Consider the following 16,911-nt stretch of genomic DNA (forward strand, 5'->3'; position numbering starts at 1 on the left):
TCATCTCAAAACCTTGGAGTCAACTGCCTTCTAGTGGAAGACAATGACCTTTAAAGTAAGACCTCTTAATTCTCATGGACTTGTCATTGTTTCAGTCTTTCTCTTCTCCACCATACTGGTCTGCAGCTTGGAGGCAGTCAGACATCCAAGGCACTCAGTACTTCCTGTGGTCATATTTAGCCCAACATGGCACTGCATTGACTCAGCTTCCATTCCATCAGCTTCTAGTCTTAATGTTTCTGCACAGAAGTGCCATGTAAGATCCCTGTCCTGGTTCATTAATCAGATCATTACACAATTCATGCAATTTCGAGCCTTAAGAAAAACATGAATGAACCTGCTTTTTAGCAGTTTTGTAAAACTCCTTCATTGTGTTTTGCTGGAATTCCCCTACTTGTTGAAATGACATCCACTAATGATAAATTGCAGAGGGCTGCTCTTAGTGGAGAGCAACACAGGGTAGATGGATTGCACCAGGCTTGCATCAGCTCTTGCCATTGACTTCCCACAGACTATCTATGAAATGGCGAAACCTTCAAGGCACTTACTGGGTCAAGTTCAGCAAATGCAAAAGCTCAGCTAAAACTCTGGGTTGAGAACTGCAGCTAACATCACTGCTTAAGCAGAAAGGAATTTTGTACTAGAGGGTTACACCTCTTCTTATGTAGGGACAGCTCTCTTGGGGTGGTGCACAGATGATGGAATGAACTTCCTTGGGAACTTGCAACTGACCACAGCAAAGCATGCTCTTTTTGACTTTGGTCTCTCTAAGATAAACACATATCATTACTAAAAAGTAGGAGCAGAAAAACCATAGCAACAGGCTAACTAGCTAACTAAGCCAAATCACCATACTAAAACATAACATCTCCCCTGAAGAAGAAATGGGTCCCACATGACAGACTTTAGCCCCATCAAAGGCACAAGGTAAGTACTTTGACATAACAGTGATGAAGGGGTAACAAGATAAAGCCTCACACAATTCCAGCATTGAGAGAAAAAAAAAAAAAAAAAAAGTAATATCAGATCCAAAGGGATACAGATTTGCATTCATATGAAATTCTCACACATTGTATGAATACAGAAGTTTTAATGAAATAAAGGCACAACCTACACACTAAGACCACAAGTCATGTTAATAATGCTTTGTCTTGAAAGGGGGTACTTTGATATGGTCACTATCAGTGTACAAGTGGAATGACCAGTATTTTGCTCTAGTGTACTCTAGAGGAAAAAAATATATATTTCTCTGGTCCTATTACCAGCATACAAGCTCTTTGAGATGTAGAACCTTATGCCTAAAGGGAAATATATTATACTTCACCAAGTGCTACTCAGCTGCATTAAAACCAAAAACCAAAACCACCAGTACGCTTTGTTTGTTCAGTGGATGACAAGGCAATATTTCCTCTAAATATAGAAAAGCATTTTTTATTTGAAAAAATAGATCACCAGATTTATGTCTGAATGACAACATAAGAAGAAGGCTTGTGCTAGACTGGACAAGAACAAGTGAAAAAGAAATGCCCATTTGTTATTCTTATTTGTTATTGGAATATAAAGAGCCTTACCTTTTAAGTTTGGGGCTCTTATTTATTTATTTATTTTTCACTGCTGCAGCTGTGTACAAGTTTCTTGCTTTCTATTGAACAGGTGTTGACTTTTGTTAATGGATTGTCAACACATCAGTATAACTCATTGTTTCAAGAAATGGACTGACTGCGACTTGGAGCCACATTCAAGAGGCATTTTAATTCAAACCTCCAACTGCATTTAAGAAACCATATCTAAAAGCTCCTATCCAAGAGGCTGGAATGTAAAGTATGCAGGAAATGTTATCTTATTGGCCTTGTGTCTGCCAGTGATTGTGAAACGGCTTCATTATTCTGGGAAAAAAAACAACTACCGTTCCAGGCAAAGAGAGATTCATGTAAACTTGTTAAACCTTTAGGGAAAACAAATAACAGAGCCTGGAGAAAGTCTTTTGTGCTCCATAACATGAAGATAGTTTTGGTGTGAAAGAGTGCCCTTTGTAAACACTTCCAATAAAAATTACACTTATAAACATGTATGTCTAGTACTTCATGTTGGAACTATTTCTTCTTCAAACCAGGTATTCTCAATATAGACTATATTCACTGGAGATGACAGACTATTCACTCAGAAGTATGTCACACAGGTGAGAGAACAGAATAGGATACTGAACCACAGTGGCCGTGTTTATCTTGCATTGTAGCCCCTGGAGGCAAAGCTGAGTGGTACCTATCCTTTGTGGTAGCTGTGTACTGTGGTACAATCTCTTCTCTTGACTCAGCCCAGTCAAAAGGCATGGAAGCTCTCATCCAACCTGTGGGGCTTAGCAAGGAAATGAGCATAGTCCTGCACACACATAGACCTAGAAATTCAGTTGTGGGTGTTCCTCAGGTCTTCATTTCAGTTACTTCTCAATGGCCCTGAAGGATGGTGTAGTGGGTGCATCTACCAGCATACATCATGTGATGTTTCTGAGGAGATACTAGCTGTGGAATTAGGATTGAGGATTACCATACTTCTGCCTCAGATCCCCCAGCATCCTTTTTCACAAAAGTGGTAGACTTCCTTTGCAGACACTGAAACATATTTCTGTACAAGTATTTCTCTCTCAGGCCAGGTGTAAAGAGAATAAGCAGTGAGATTTTTTAGCTCAGAGACCTAATGTAGGGCTTAAATGAAAAACTTGTCTCTGGGAATAATTTTAAACATCTTTTATATTTACACAACCAAGCAAAAGTTATATTATGCTGTGGAGCTATTTCCATTTCTGTGGTCTGATCTTTTCAGCAGTGTTAGGATTTAATTTTGGAAGTTTCCCAGCTTTGCCTTGAAAATCATGTTGAGCTCCGTATCAGCTACACAATGTCAATACACAATGCATTACGTATATGCTGGTTGCTGGCCAGCTGGCATTTTAAATGAGTAGTTCAGGGAAAAGCAATTTTGGTGAGGGCTGACCACAGCTGGCTTCTCATTAGACTAAATTTTCAGGATTTAACATTGCCAAACCTTTAAAGTCTTAAAGACTTATTTTAAACTTTCTCTGATTGAACATTTTCAAAAACTGAATGCAGAAAAAAAAAAAAACAAAAAAAAAAACATGTCAACTCTCTGCATATATAACTCTGTGCACTTTATTTACTTATTAAATGTGTTTCTGTTATGCTAATCTGATGGTTTGAATGTCATGCTTACTCTTGCCACAAAGTAAGTGTGGTAGCTGAAATGCCTCCTTGAACAGATGTGACCACTAAATAACGTAAATATTGCCAAATGATGCCCCTTGGAAGACCCTTAGATAAATATAAATCTGCAAAGAATAATGTATTACTAAGCCTGTAATACACTAAAAATGGTCAGGAGTTGTCAGAAAGAAGAAATGTTTGAGAAATCAGAAGGTAGGGTCTTATCATCACTTTCTGCACATAAGAATTTCACTTCCAATTATTCCAAAGTAATAGAAGTAATATTATCAGTGATTTAAAGCATGGCTTTGCAGGAAATGGTAATTGAAAGGCAATTATAAATCACTGTTTACCAGTAGGGATCATTCCTACATTCAGCCTAGGATATTTTACTTAATTCTTTAAATAATAATAAAAAAAAAAAGTCATAGACTATTTGAAACTGGCTAGAATATGTCAAATGGAGAAGTGTTTATAAGGAGGTTAGGCTGTTCTAACTTTAAGAGTATATTCTTGTACTATACAAATCTCTTCATAAGCAATAAAATGTTGGAAGAAAACAGTTTAGTACAAGTCTGGATGCATCATTTGCTAATTACCTCTGGTGAGCAATAATATTTAAAAGACTTTTAAATAATACTTTTCTCTCCTACACAGTTTATAATTTCAAATGTTAATTGATTTTTTTCAAGTGTGAAGGAGAATTTGGAAAAACTGTTGTCCTCTTCTAAAGACTGAGTGGGAAACAGGAGTATCTCCCAGAAAATAAACAAAAAAGCTATGACAAGAACTCAAAAATTCTTACCTCAGAGCTTGGCAGATGTCTTCTGCCCAAAAGGACACAACAAAAAGAAATCTCAATAACATATCTGAAAATACGTTTCAAATACATTTAACAAGAGATACATAGTGACTAAGAAAGCAATTACAACTAAAACATGTAAATGGTTAATAGTTAATAATTAATGATTAAATTGTGGCATATCATTTGCAGTGTTAAGAATAACACTGTATCATAGGAAAACACAAGAATTAATACATCTCCATGTATTTAATGATGCAAAGAGTCTTAAATATGACTTTTCCTAACTTTTGAATAGTTGACTGTTTAGCTTTTTCTAATTCCAAAATTCTATCGTATGACATGAGTAAAGAAGAAGTCATTGATTCAGAAAGTTACTGATGCAAAGACACTGTCAAGATTTAAAAAATATGTAGCCATTTGCATTCATTAGGCTAGCCATGAAAATTTCACAAACAAAATTTATCAGTGCTCACATGGATGGACATCTCAACAGCAACTAGGTGAAGAAGACTTCTCATCCCCCTGCGGTCCTCCAGCCCATCCTTCCTCCAGCTGTAGTTCAAGGAGGAAGCTGGTTGAACATTGAGGAAGATTTTGTTTCCTCTCAAAGATGCAATAGCAGTGCATTCTCAGAAAGGGTGATGCAGGAGCTGGAACAATCATCATTTTAGACCTTTTCCTAGAGTGGATTGCGTGTTCATACAGAGTTGGTCTGATGCACACTTCTCATTGCAAACATTTTTTTCTGACTACCTCAGTAGCTTCCTTGAGAATGGGCTTTTCAGTTTTTATAAGCTTGTCAGAAGCAGTTCCAGTGTCCAGTGACCTTTGACCAGGTTACTTTATTTATTCCACACACAGAGGGTTTTATGTTTAATACCACATTTACACATTTCATTATATTTGATTTTACACAGGATTTCAATTCAGTAGAGGGATACAGCAATGTGATGAAATCAGTGTGAGCACAATATATCATTTGCAATGTACAACATGTACAAATGTGATTCCCATTTCCAGTCTCTATATGTTCACCATAATGACAGTGAGTATCCCCAAGGAAAGGAATGCATGGCATGAAGCCAGTTCAAACATGTTGCCCTTTTTGAAGTTCATTTTGTTGATTGTTCAGTTTTTATACTCCATGCTGGTCTGAGCCATGCACACACTTTCCTTGTAACTGGTCTGGCTAACTCTGAAAGACATTCACACTCTTTTGATTAACTCAGGGAAAATTCAGTGGATCAGTTGATCCACTGCACTGATACAGTCATTGCTCTGAAACAAAAAGGCCACCCTCCTGTTCCCTTTGTGTTGATATAAATTCAGCTGTATGTGCAATAGTTGTGGTCACTCCCTACATTCTTCACTGAGCTTCATGAGCACAGTGCTTGTGCCTATCTCCCCTGAGTCTTCCGTTGTAGGGGTTTGTCCATCAGCCACAAGCATATGATGCCAAAGAGTTACTTGGAGATTATCAGTGATTGCTCCATAGACTACAGCTAGCAAATGCTTGAAATACCATAATTGCTCTCGTGTCATGAAACCAGTTCCAAACAGGAGGGTCAGACTTCACTTGAAAGATGTTTTGTAAGTTATTCTGGGGGGATGGGAAACAGAGAGAAAGAAGAAAAAGCATAGAAAGCAAACATCCTCCTCTTCTGCCCAGAGCTTTGGAAGTTTTTTTTTTTTTTTTTTTTTTGTTTTTTTTTTTTTTGTTTGTTTGTTTGTTTTTCTCTCTCTTCTAAAATTAATTGAACATGTAATTACATGGAATCTCTCTCTTTTTTTTTTTTTTTTTCCTTTTCCTTCCCTCTTTTTCTTTTTTTTTTTTTTTTCCATTTTTACTTAGTAAATGCATTTAACATGATCGTGACTCAGACAAAATATGCTTGGCCTCTGTAAGTGCAATATGCCCCACTTCCTGTAGCTAGTAGGGAATATCAGGTTTCTAGCCGTGGCTGAGCAATGCCTGCTGCATTTGGCTTCAGAGGTCTGAAACGGAGTGCCTAGGCTCACTGCTCTGCTCTCCCAGTTTTCAGAAAGTTTGATTTATGCATCACAGAATCTCTTCAGACATGCACTATGAGCAAAATCTTTGGTGTGTGCTTAAACAGCAGCTCGTCCAGAGGAAAACCCTTAGAAAGAGGAATGGTACTAAATCCATGCTCTCATATTTGCTACAGTTGGGACTGTTAGAATATTTGGATTTTTAGATCAACAACCAGAAGAAAACACACAAATAAAGCATTTTGGTTTGGATCAAAATGAATTAAAAAATTCCTGTATCTTGCCAAATAAACACCAAAAACAAACAAACAAACAAAAAACAAAATTATGGTATTTGAGGCATTCCTAAGAAAGTCAAAAGACCAGAATGTGTAAGTTTAAAAAGCTGTTAGACAGTAACTCATTCAGTTTTAGACTCTGCCCAGGGCTTAAGAGATCTAGGTCCATGTTCTCTCCTGCCTGTGGCAGCCTGAATTCACATCCCAGAAAAGGATTTCAGCTACCAGCCCATATGACATATGCTGAATTTTCACTTCCTTAGTTTGCATTTTTTTTTAGGGTTGGTCATACCTATACTTTTCAGACAAAAGAGGGTGAAAATAACACCTTAGTCTACTGGTAGGAATCTTAAGATGATGTGGCCACAGAAATCAAGAGTAAACACTATCTAGCCCCAAGGTTGCATGTGTCCCCAGTTCAGCTCCAGCTGAAGGACTATGACACTCCTGCAAAGCATCAGCCACCAGACTTTCAGCTTCTGGTCAGCTACACATCTAACCACGTACATAAAGCAGAAACATAGACATAGGAGAGCAGAAGTTTGTATACACATATTTACACAGCTGAATAGTCCAGAGGTGTGGGCCTGTCACATACACAAGCGTTTGAATCCAGCTCTCCCAAATCAAGAATGAGTTGGTCCAAAGAGACTTTTAACCATTTTGTCATTCCAGACATATTTTTAATAGCTGAAAGTACAAATCCCATTTACCTTCAATTCATAATATTTTCAAAAACTCTTTTTCAATAAATCAGCATTTTTCAAGACTAATTTCCTCCATCTCTATGCCTGGCATTATGCTGATATGCAAAAGCACATTATATGTACAATGCATTAGAGCAGAATGTCTGATGGTTCAAGAATTAATTATGGAGAAGGGTACCATAAGGACAACTGTTTTATAAGCTTCTCCTTGATAAATGCAAACAGATAATGTTATAATTTATATAAATATATATCCTGAATAATAATTTTCATGTCCTAGCTGTCCATCTTCTATCTGAAAGAATGTTGACCCAATGGTCTTGCACAAAACCCAAATATTGTTATTCTTCTGCATTGTTATCAAGTTAATTAGAGAACAGGGCATTTCTCCCACTTCAGTACTTCCATCTGTTTCTGATTTACCAGTTTCACATATTATGAAAACGTGCCAGACAGCAGCTCTGTCCAATATGTTTCACGTTCACAGTATATATATGAAAGATGGTTTAGTATCAGTAATTAAGCATTTACTGGCCTCCATTTTAGCTCAATATTTCTTTTCTGGAAATGAAAAGCTCCAGCTCCTGAACAAATTGTCACAGTGACTCTGCAACATGCATATGGCATAAGGAAAACTGCATTTCATCCCCACTCTGGGCCTTGCCAGTAAATTGTTAAATGGTAAAATCCTGATTCATATAATTCTTGTTTACATGATTACTTGCCTACAAGTTCCCCCATCCTTCCCCCACCCCCCCAAAAAAAAATAAAAATCTACATCTCATCATGCTATACCTTGTCCAAATATTTACTCAAAGGTAGCCCTATAACACAAAGAGCTTATATCCAACATGGACAAGAGAAGAAGCAGAAGAGGCTACAGGATGGCAGGCAGGGAAAGGCTATGAAACAGATTTCCCCCAGTAACCAGAAAGTCCGTGGCACTGCCTGAATTCCAAGTCATTGCTCTAATGACAGAAAAATGGAGCTACCAACAGTGCTAACAATGTTTCCAACAATAGAGTTTTCTAGGAAAAGAAAAAAAAAAAAGGAAATACCACAGACAAAAAATGTGATCAATTGCTACGTGACACACACACACAGAAAAATCCGTTGTCTATCATAAGACTGGGTGGAAATGGCAACTCAAATCATTGCAGGCAAAGGAAAACACACCTATGCAAAAACAGAAATTGATGGATTTCTGGAATCAATGGTCCCTGTGCCAGGGAGTCATCCCAATTTCACTGGTAGTTTTCTGTCACAGGTATAACAAGACATCAGAATGAAACAAAATATTCCACCAGATGCAGCATATTTATATTGTCATATGGGGAAGCAGAGGAAATATCTTCGTGTTTCTAACATGGTAGGCTACATCGAAGAAATCAGGTGACAAAACAAAACTGTATGGAAGCACACACACTTCTGAAACAAGAAGCACTCTTTCACGTACTTACCCTCTTCTTCATTTCTATCACCTCCAGAGCTCTGATAAATATATTAGGTATACTCAATAGGTATCATGTTTCTGCCTCATAGAGGGTACTAAAATTCCCTTCAGAATTAGATTGTATGGTATACCTTATCATCAGCTGATAAAACACAAAAACTGGCCTAATTCATTTTGATGTTCAGGTTTGTCTCAGACTGAGACATGAAGGATTTCTCCTGCTTCTCCCCCACCAACTACCAATTACGGTGAATACCTTGTAAGGCTTTGGACAGTCTGGTGGGTCTGCAAAATCATACTTACATGCAACTGGTATTTGTCAAAGTGAGTACTGTAGTTATTAAAAGTATACATTCCTTACCCATATAAGGAATATTTCTATCTGACAGTGGCATACTAATAAATATGAGGATTATGTAGTCTTCCAAATTGCAAGAGAAGATCACCTGAATAGCTATGCTTACCAGAACCTTACACTTTGAAAGAAAATAGCAACCGCATTTATTGATATAATGGCAAGCTTCTTCGTTATACACGAACCTGACATTTATGCTTTCTAAAACTCCCCGAGGCTGAATATACAGTTTCTTGAGACTTTGGGTTCAAAATGGAAAATCTCTTCTGGTCTGAGTTTTTCACCTGGGTGTGTGAGTTCCCCAGTCAGCTGATGTAGCCTAAGATTCCTTAAGCTGCCCTCCTAACTCTGTATCTGTCCACTAGAAGAAATAGCCCAATTTAAAGGGACTCTTCATATCCACCAAAGCCCACTGTACTAAGGATTAATAAAGATTAATTTATTCTGTGTCTCTAGTGAGACGATCACATTGGCATTCACAGTGGATTTATTTACATTCAAAAAGATCTACAACATACCCACTGAAGGACATCATGTGTTAATGTTGATTCAAGGGGTCTTTTTTCAGTGAAAATACATGTTTTGTTCAAAACAACCTTTTATTTTATTTTATTTTATTTTTTTCTGGAGTGCCTTCTGAAGAAGGTAAGCTAGAAAAGCACAACTTGTAAAACTGTGTCTAAATGAGCAGAAACATGTCTTGCACTTGAGTGCAATATGGCTAAAAATGGTGCAAGAAGTTGGTGCTACAATGGTGGAAGAAGTTTCAAACCCTGTTCCCAGCTGTTTATAATTGCCTCTGCATGCAACTCAACAGTTATCCTGTCTGCCAGCTCTAAAAAACTTAGGAAGGAGGACCCAGGCAACTCAGGGAACTACAGACCAGTGAGTCTCACACCTGTGCCTGGCAAGATCAAGGAAAAGGTCTTCCTGGAAACAATCTCAAGGCACATACAAGACAAAGAGCTGACCTGAGACAGCAGCAGGGATTCACCAAGGGCAAATTGTGCCTGGACAAACTGGTGGCATTCTGTGACGGAGTGACTGAATCAGTTGACAAGGAAAGACCTTGTCAACCTACCAGGTATGATGTCACCTACCTGGACTTCTGCAAGGCCTTTAACATGATCCAAAATGATCTTGATCTCCAAATTAGAGAGACATGGATTTGATGGGTGAACCATTCAGTGGATAAGGAGTTGGCTTGAAGGCCTCACCCAGAGAGTGGTGGTCAATGGCTCTATGTCCAGGTGGAGGCCAGTAACAAGTGCTGTCCCTCAGGGGTCTGTCCTGGGACCAGAGCTCTTGAATATCTTTATCAATGACACAGTGGGATCGAGTGCACCCTCAGCAAGTTTGCAGTCAATACAACAGAAGGAAGTGATGCCATCTCACGGAACCTACACAAGCTTGAGCAATGGGCCCACATGAACCTAATGAGGTTCAATAAGGCCAAGTGCAATGTATTGCACCTGGGTTAGAACAATTCCAGACAAACTGGGAGAAGAAATTGAGAGCAGCCCTTCAGAGAAGGACTTAGAAGTTCTGGTGGATGAAAAGCTCAACATGAGCCAGCAATGCAGGCTTGAAGCTCAGAAGGCCAACTGCATCCTGGGCTGCATCAAAAGAGGGATGGCCAGCAGGGCCAGGGAGGGGATTGTCCCCCTCTTCTCTGCTCTGCTTATAAAAAAGATGGAGAATGGCTCTTTACTCATTCAGATTATGACAGGACAAGGGGGAATGGTTTTAAACTAAAAGAGGATAGATTTAGATTAGAGGTTAGAAGGAAATTCTTCACTCAGAGGGTGGTGAGGCACTGGCATAGGTTGCCCAGAAAATCTGTGAATGCCCCATCCCTGAGGGTGTTCAAGACCAGGTTAGATGAGGCCCTGAGCAACCTGATCCAGTGGATGGCATGGTCTAGTGGATGGCCCGATCTAGTGGATGGCCCATGGCAGGGGGGGTGGAGCTAGGTGATCTTTTAGGTCACTTTCAACCCCAGCCATTCTATGATTCTATGAAATTGCTGAAATAATAGGACGTATCTGAGTCATTCAGACTGACACCCCTCCACCAGAAGGTGCTCTACATGGCAGGTAGAAGCACCATGGTAGAAGGCTGCCATGGCATGGCAGCCTTCAGCTGAGGAGCAACAACAAAGTAGTGCCAAAGGTAGTATAGGGACAGACAGGAGCAGAGAAGGATGACTACCCAAAGCTAAATTTCCCTTTCATGGGTTTAAAAGTATTTCATTCATTCTCTTGTCAGAACTCCTGGGCAGAAGAAATGTCTGTAACTGCTCTGTCACCACACCTTTTGTATTGGATTTGTATTTTGTATTTTAAAGAGCCCCATGTTTGCAAAGTTTTTATTATGCTAAAAATGTTCATAATAATCAAGTGAAATACTTCATTTATGGGTGGTTGGATAAAAATTAAAAAGTGTTAGTGATTTGATGATTCAAAAGGATTTTTTGGGGGAGGGTGGGTGAAGGGGTGGAGGGGGATGTTGAGTTGACATGAATAAGCAAACATATAGTGACCGTTGCCTAATATTTTCTCCTTTGTGTGTACTATAGTTCTGCACTTCATTTCTCTTGTGCTTTCGCTGAAATTTTCTGTTTCCTCTAATGCATAAAACTCCTTTCTTACAGAACTGTAGGATTTATCTTGGAAGCCCTGTGATTCTGAGTGCATTACAGAAGACGCAGTCAGGCCAGGGACCCTGCTCACAGTGTGGGAATGAATGAGATTTGGTACTACAGCTCCCTCAAGACAATGCACCATCGTGATCTGCAGTTCAGTGTTGAAATGAATCAACACAATCCATTGTGATGCTTTGAATAAGTAAAAATAAAACATTTCAATGAACTCCAGATTTTTGTACTAAAGTAATATTTTTCCTAAGAATTTCAGAATTTCTATTCTAAAGAAGATTTTGAAATTTTTCAATTCTGTCCTGTTGTGCAAAGAAACTAACTCCTAAGACACCAGCAATTTCTATGGCAATTCTAAAATTAATATGGGTCTAAATATGCATAGCATTTTTTGTACTGTATTGAAACAGACTCATGGGTGCAGCAGCAGATGTGCTGGGACCCTTACAAGACCAAAATGCTCAGCGTTCCCAATAAGCCACATGATGACTATGTAAGTATACAACAATTCCTATGGGGGTTATTTTGTTCAGTAAAATCAGAAAGAGATTTTCTCATTTGTATTTTTGTATCTTGATTCCCATGTACTGTAATCCCAACTGCAAATACAATCCACCTAGTTATAACAAAACGTCTTTGTAGAGCACACATATTCTTTGTTTCTGGGCCTGATGTTCGAGGAGTATAAAGGCTACATTCAATGCACTCCAGTCTGCAGCTGGAAAAATGACTGGAAAATTACTTCCTGGCTTGAAGCCAGCACTAAGTTTGCTCAGGACATAAAGCAATACAGGGCATGCAAGGCTCTGATCCGTATCTGGTTTTAACCTGCTGTGGGGGAAATCCAGCTACTTCTGCATCTAGAATTTGTTACCTGTCACTTACTGACAGCCCAGCACATGCTGGCCACATTACCTGCCAGGGTCCTGAAGTCCAGGTGGCCACCCCAGGGCCAGTTCTCACCCTAATACACCTCATTGGGCCGGGGCCTGATCTTCACCCACAGGCCCACATCCCAGACTGCTCTCAGCCTGTCCCTGTACCCAGGGAGGTACCCAGGGCTGGGGCTGTGCTGGTGCCCACCAGCTGCTTGCTCCTGGTAGGGTGCTGAGACTTTCCTGTGGGCTTTGCTAGCACTCTACTTATTGAAGCCAAGATCATTGCCCAGCTGGCTTGTCGGTTTGCTTCCTCTGTTCACTGTCTAAAGTTAATGCCTTGATTATTGAGCTAGGGAGTTGATAAAGGTCAACATCTCCTCAGTTTGGGGAAATCCAGCTCTGGTTTTATTAAAAGATTGACTTCTCTTGGGCCCAATGGGTCTTCATGCACCCAGAACCAAACTTATTCTGAAAAAAGGACCAGCGCACGGGACATAAACAAATGGGTTAGACAAACACAACTTCCTTCAGCAACCCAAAACAAAAGTGGCCTGACTCCAAAGTGGCCTAATGCAGTGCCTTTCTCTACACAAAGAAAGCAGGAGAGACCACCTCTACCTCTTGCCTCATGAGAGCTCCCTGCAAGAGGGACTGGTCTCAGCCTCCATTTCTTTGGTAAAGCATGTCATCAGCAGCTGGGGCATGGACACAAAGGAGCCAACAACCCTGAAGGATGCAGGAATTTGTGTCTAAAACATGAATGGGACTGTGGGAAAAATGAACTTGACTTCTATCTGAGTTTCACCCTTCAAGCACTGAACTGGAGACATGACACAGGGACTAATTCAATCCCAACATGGGAGGTCAGGTGCTGGCATCCCATCTGACTTGGGATCACCTTTGCTCATGACATGAGACTGTTCCTGCCGAGTCAGTTTCTCCAGTAGTTTATCACATGTGCCAGCAACATGGAGGCCTTTACTCAAAGAGGCCTCAGGAACCTCCCACTGTGATGCAAGGATGCTCCTTGGCCTCTTCCAGACTGAACACCTCCCCATCCAGATACAAGTCTCCAGCACCCAGCTAGGTCCAAAAGCAGGAGACCTCCAGGGCCTGAACACATGGAGGGGACAAAAGACATCCCCTCCTGCAAGAATCCCACAGCCCTAGGCTCTCCCTGGCAGTCACAGGGAGCCTCTGATGAGAAAGCCAGGGAAGAGGAGGACAGAAAACACTTGCAGGCAGCTGTCTCTGCAACGAGAACAGAGACCCTCGAGGACATGGAGGCAGCAGCTGGTGTCTCCACAGACAGTGGTGTCCAGAGCCCCTCCAATACCTGCAGGGCAGGATATTCTTACCTGTGAGTCACCAGCTCTCCCAAAAGAGGCGGGTAAGCAATTCCCAGGTCATTCCCACTCCAGAAAGAAGCAGTCACAGCTTCAGTCCTATCAGGAGCCATGGGAGCAAAGTCAGACTGTCAAATAAATGGTAAAGTCAGTCAAGCCTTATACTCCACACTCCTGGGAAGAGTGAACAAGGATCCCTGAGGCTTCATGCACAGCCCTTGTCCCTTCCTCCTCTGCTGCAATGCTGGCTTTCTGTAGTGGAGGAATTATTCCTAATGCTTCTCATAGGCTAAGCAAGTGCTCTGCCTATCATAATGCCTCAGTGACTATTTAGACCAGCAATGGCCTCAGGAGGTCTCCAGTCCAACCACCTGCCCAAAGCAGGGCCAGGCCTGGGGTCAGACCAGACTGCTTATGGCTTGGTCCAGTCAGGGCTTGAAATCTTCCAAGGACAGAGACATCTCAGCCTCTTGGAGTGACATGCTCCATTGCCTAAGTCATCACAGGGAAACAGGGAAGTCTTTCCTCATACCCAAACTGAATCTCTCTTATTGCAACTTGGCCCATTGTCTTTCTGCATGCCGTGAAGAGCCTGACTCCAGCTCCTTGATGACCCCTCAAAAGGTTCTAGGTGCTACTTAGTGTCACCACAGCCTTCCCTCCTCTGGGCTGACCCAGCCCAGCTCCTCAGCCTTTCTTAATGGGGCAGGTGCTCCAGCCTCACCACCCTGGGAACTTCTCCTGCACTTGTTCTATTTTGTTTCTTGCATTCGTGAGCTTTTCCCCTTTTCAGCTCTAAGCTCCTCTTTTATTCTCTGGCCTGGTACAGCAAATTTTGGGAGCTGAAAAGAAGGTGACACTGCAATAGGAAGGCAATGATGCTAACATTGCAGCAGCAACACAAGAGTTGTGGCCTAATGGGGACTTCTGCCATTTGCAGGTCTACATCCTCACAACTAGGAAAGCACGGGAAGGTTGCTTTCCTCCAGCCCCACTACACAATCTTCTATTTTCAATTCACGTATGGACTGGGGACACAGGTTGCCAATACCATGGAAAATTTTAACCTAACCTTAAATGTTTAGAAAGAAGAGAAGATCACAGAATAAATGTCATAAATAAATCAAAACCCACTACAAAGCAGAACATGTAATTTGAAATAGAAATCAAAGATAGGCCAAATGACAGGTACTCTGAGAAATTATGTATAAGTGAATTACCAGTTATAGTGGTAATTATAGCCATTCTAGAAAGATATGGAGGAAAAGAAGAAAAAAAAAAAAAAAACAAAAAAAAAAAAACAGAAAACAGAAAACAAAAACAAAAACAACAACAACAAAAAACAACTAACAGATATCTAGGTCAATAAGGCAGAGATCTGCTTTAGAATAACACAAAGTATAGCAGTATTCATAAAGGTATTGAAAGATTTCCAGGGCCATGTTGTAGCAGGTACCTTTACACAAGCATTGAAAACATGAAGAAAACTGCTACTTGTGTGTATGGTGAGGACAGTGATGGGTGGGGATGTTTATGTCCCAGGAGGGCTAGCCTGAGCCCTTCACATTACATTCTACACACAGTGTTACACTTGCGGATGAAATAAGTGTTTGAGCACTGCCCAGAAACCTGTCTGTCTGGCAGTGCAATGCAATGAAGAGGTGTGCAAGCTAGCTCTAGCTACAGAAGCAACCAACTCTTCTATCAACACATGAGCAGCTTGGATATGTATTGTTCCTTTAAATCTGCTCAGAGATTAAGATGAATATTAGAAATTTCTAGTTCAGAAAAAAAAAATAATAAAAGTTATCCTGCATTCCCTTCTTCTGTATATGAACCCTCTTTGGTTCATGATGTATATTGCCCAATTTTAAAACAGCTCAGGTCAATGTGAAGGAGACACCAACATGGAAGTGGGGTCACCGACAAGAGGAAAGGTCTTTGTAGGAGATGGAAAGAAGCAAACACAATAAGGCTTTTGCATAAAATTTTCCAAACTCAGAGCTAATTTTGCCTAAGTGGAACTTACTGCTGAGGAAAGTAGCTTTGAAAAAACTCAGAATGTGTCTGTTTTTTCAACTGTTCACTCTTTGCACTCCAGTGAGAGGCTTTTATTAATTAACCAGAGGGGAAAAAAAAATGTGGTATTTCAATATATCATATAAATGAAGAAGTTCTGGTCCAAGAGTTCAAGAAGAATGGAATGTGCAATCTCACTTACTACTATGAATATATATTTCTCCCTTTATTCTTGCTTATTGTTTCAGCTCCAATAAGGCCAACCCTAGCTGAATACTAGCCAACTTGCTGTATTGGGACCCCAAGGATGGACACAGGTTTCATCTTCTCTTGGTTCACTGGTCTTTGTCCCATTCTTGGCATGTCTGACACCTTTCTAATATGAAATATGGATGTCTGTTATCTCCTCTCAGAAATGGAGCTAAATGGCCTCTAGGCTGTCCTAAGCTTCCAGACACCACAATGATTTAAACACTGAATTCCTTAAATCTAGCCTGCAGCATGTTGGATTTACATGTTACTATTTAGTGACATGGGACAGATGAAAGTTAACAGATGCCCAAGATGTCTATGGGTTTCTAAATACAATTATCCTCTACTTCAGTTAGCACAGGAAGGATACAGTGCTAGACAAAATAATAAACACACATGCTTCTGTTTCCTTCTCCCAGTTTTTTTCCGGATATGTCAGAATCTTTTTGTCTTCTCTATCTCAACTATGTATGATTTGGGGTGGTAGTTGTTCTTTGGATCCTCTCTGTCTGCCCCTCACCCCTCCCTTATGCAGCTATTCTTCTTCTTCCTTGGCTAATCCTACCTTGAGAGGAGCGTTACTTTCTCTCCTGCACAAACTCCTCAGGTTTGAAATCATGTTCAGTTCAAGGGCTGCAAAATTATATCTAAATCCTTTGCTCTGCCTCAGGGAAAAACTCAACTGCTCTAATCTCGAGCTTCCTAAAAAGAAGTCAGAGAAAACTTAATGTGGCAGATTTTGGTTATTGCATTGCTCCCATTTACTTACATTTGAATGAGATTTCCTCAGGTTAATGACTTTCCATCATTAATGCTGTCATCAGCCCATTGAATTTCAGCCAAATAAGGCAGTAGAAAGACAGTAGTGAGGGTACCCACTGGACTGGTTTCAAACTGGAGTTTGAAATCTAACATAAGGCTCCTAATTTAAATA

This window comes from Aythya marila (assembly GCF_965140915.1).
Source record: "Aythya marila genome assembly, chromosome: 1".
NCBI lineage: Eukaryota > Metazoa > Chordata > Aves > Anseriformes > Anatidae > Aythya > Aythya marila.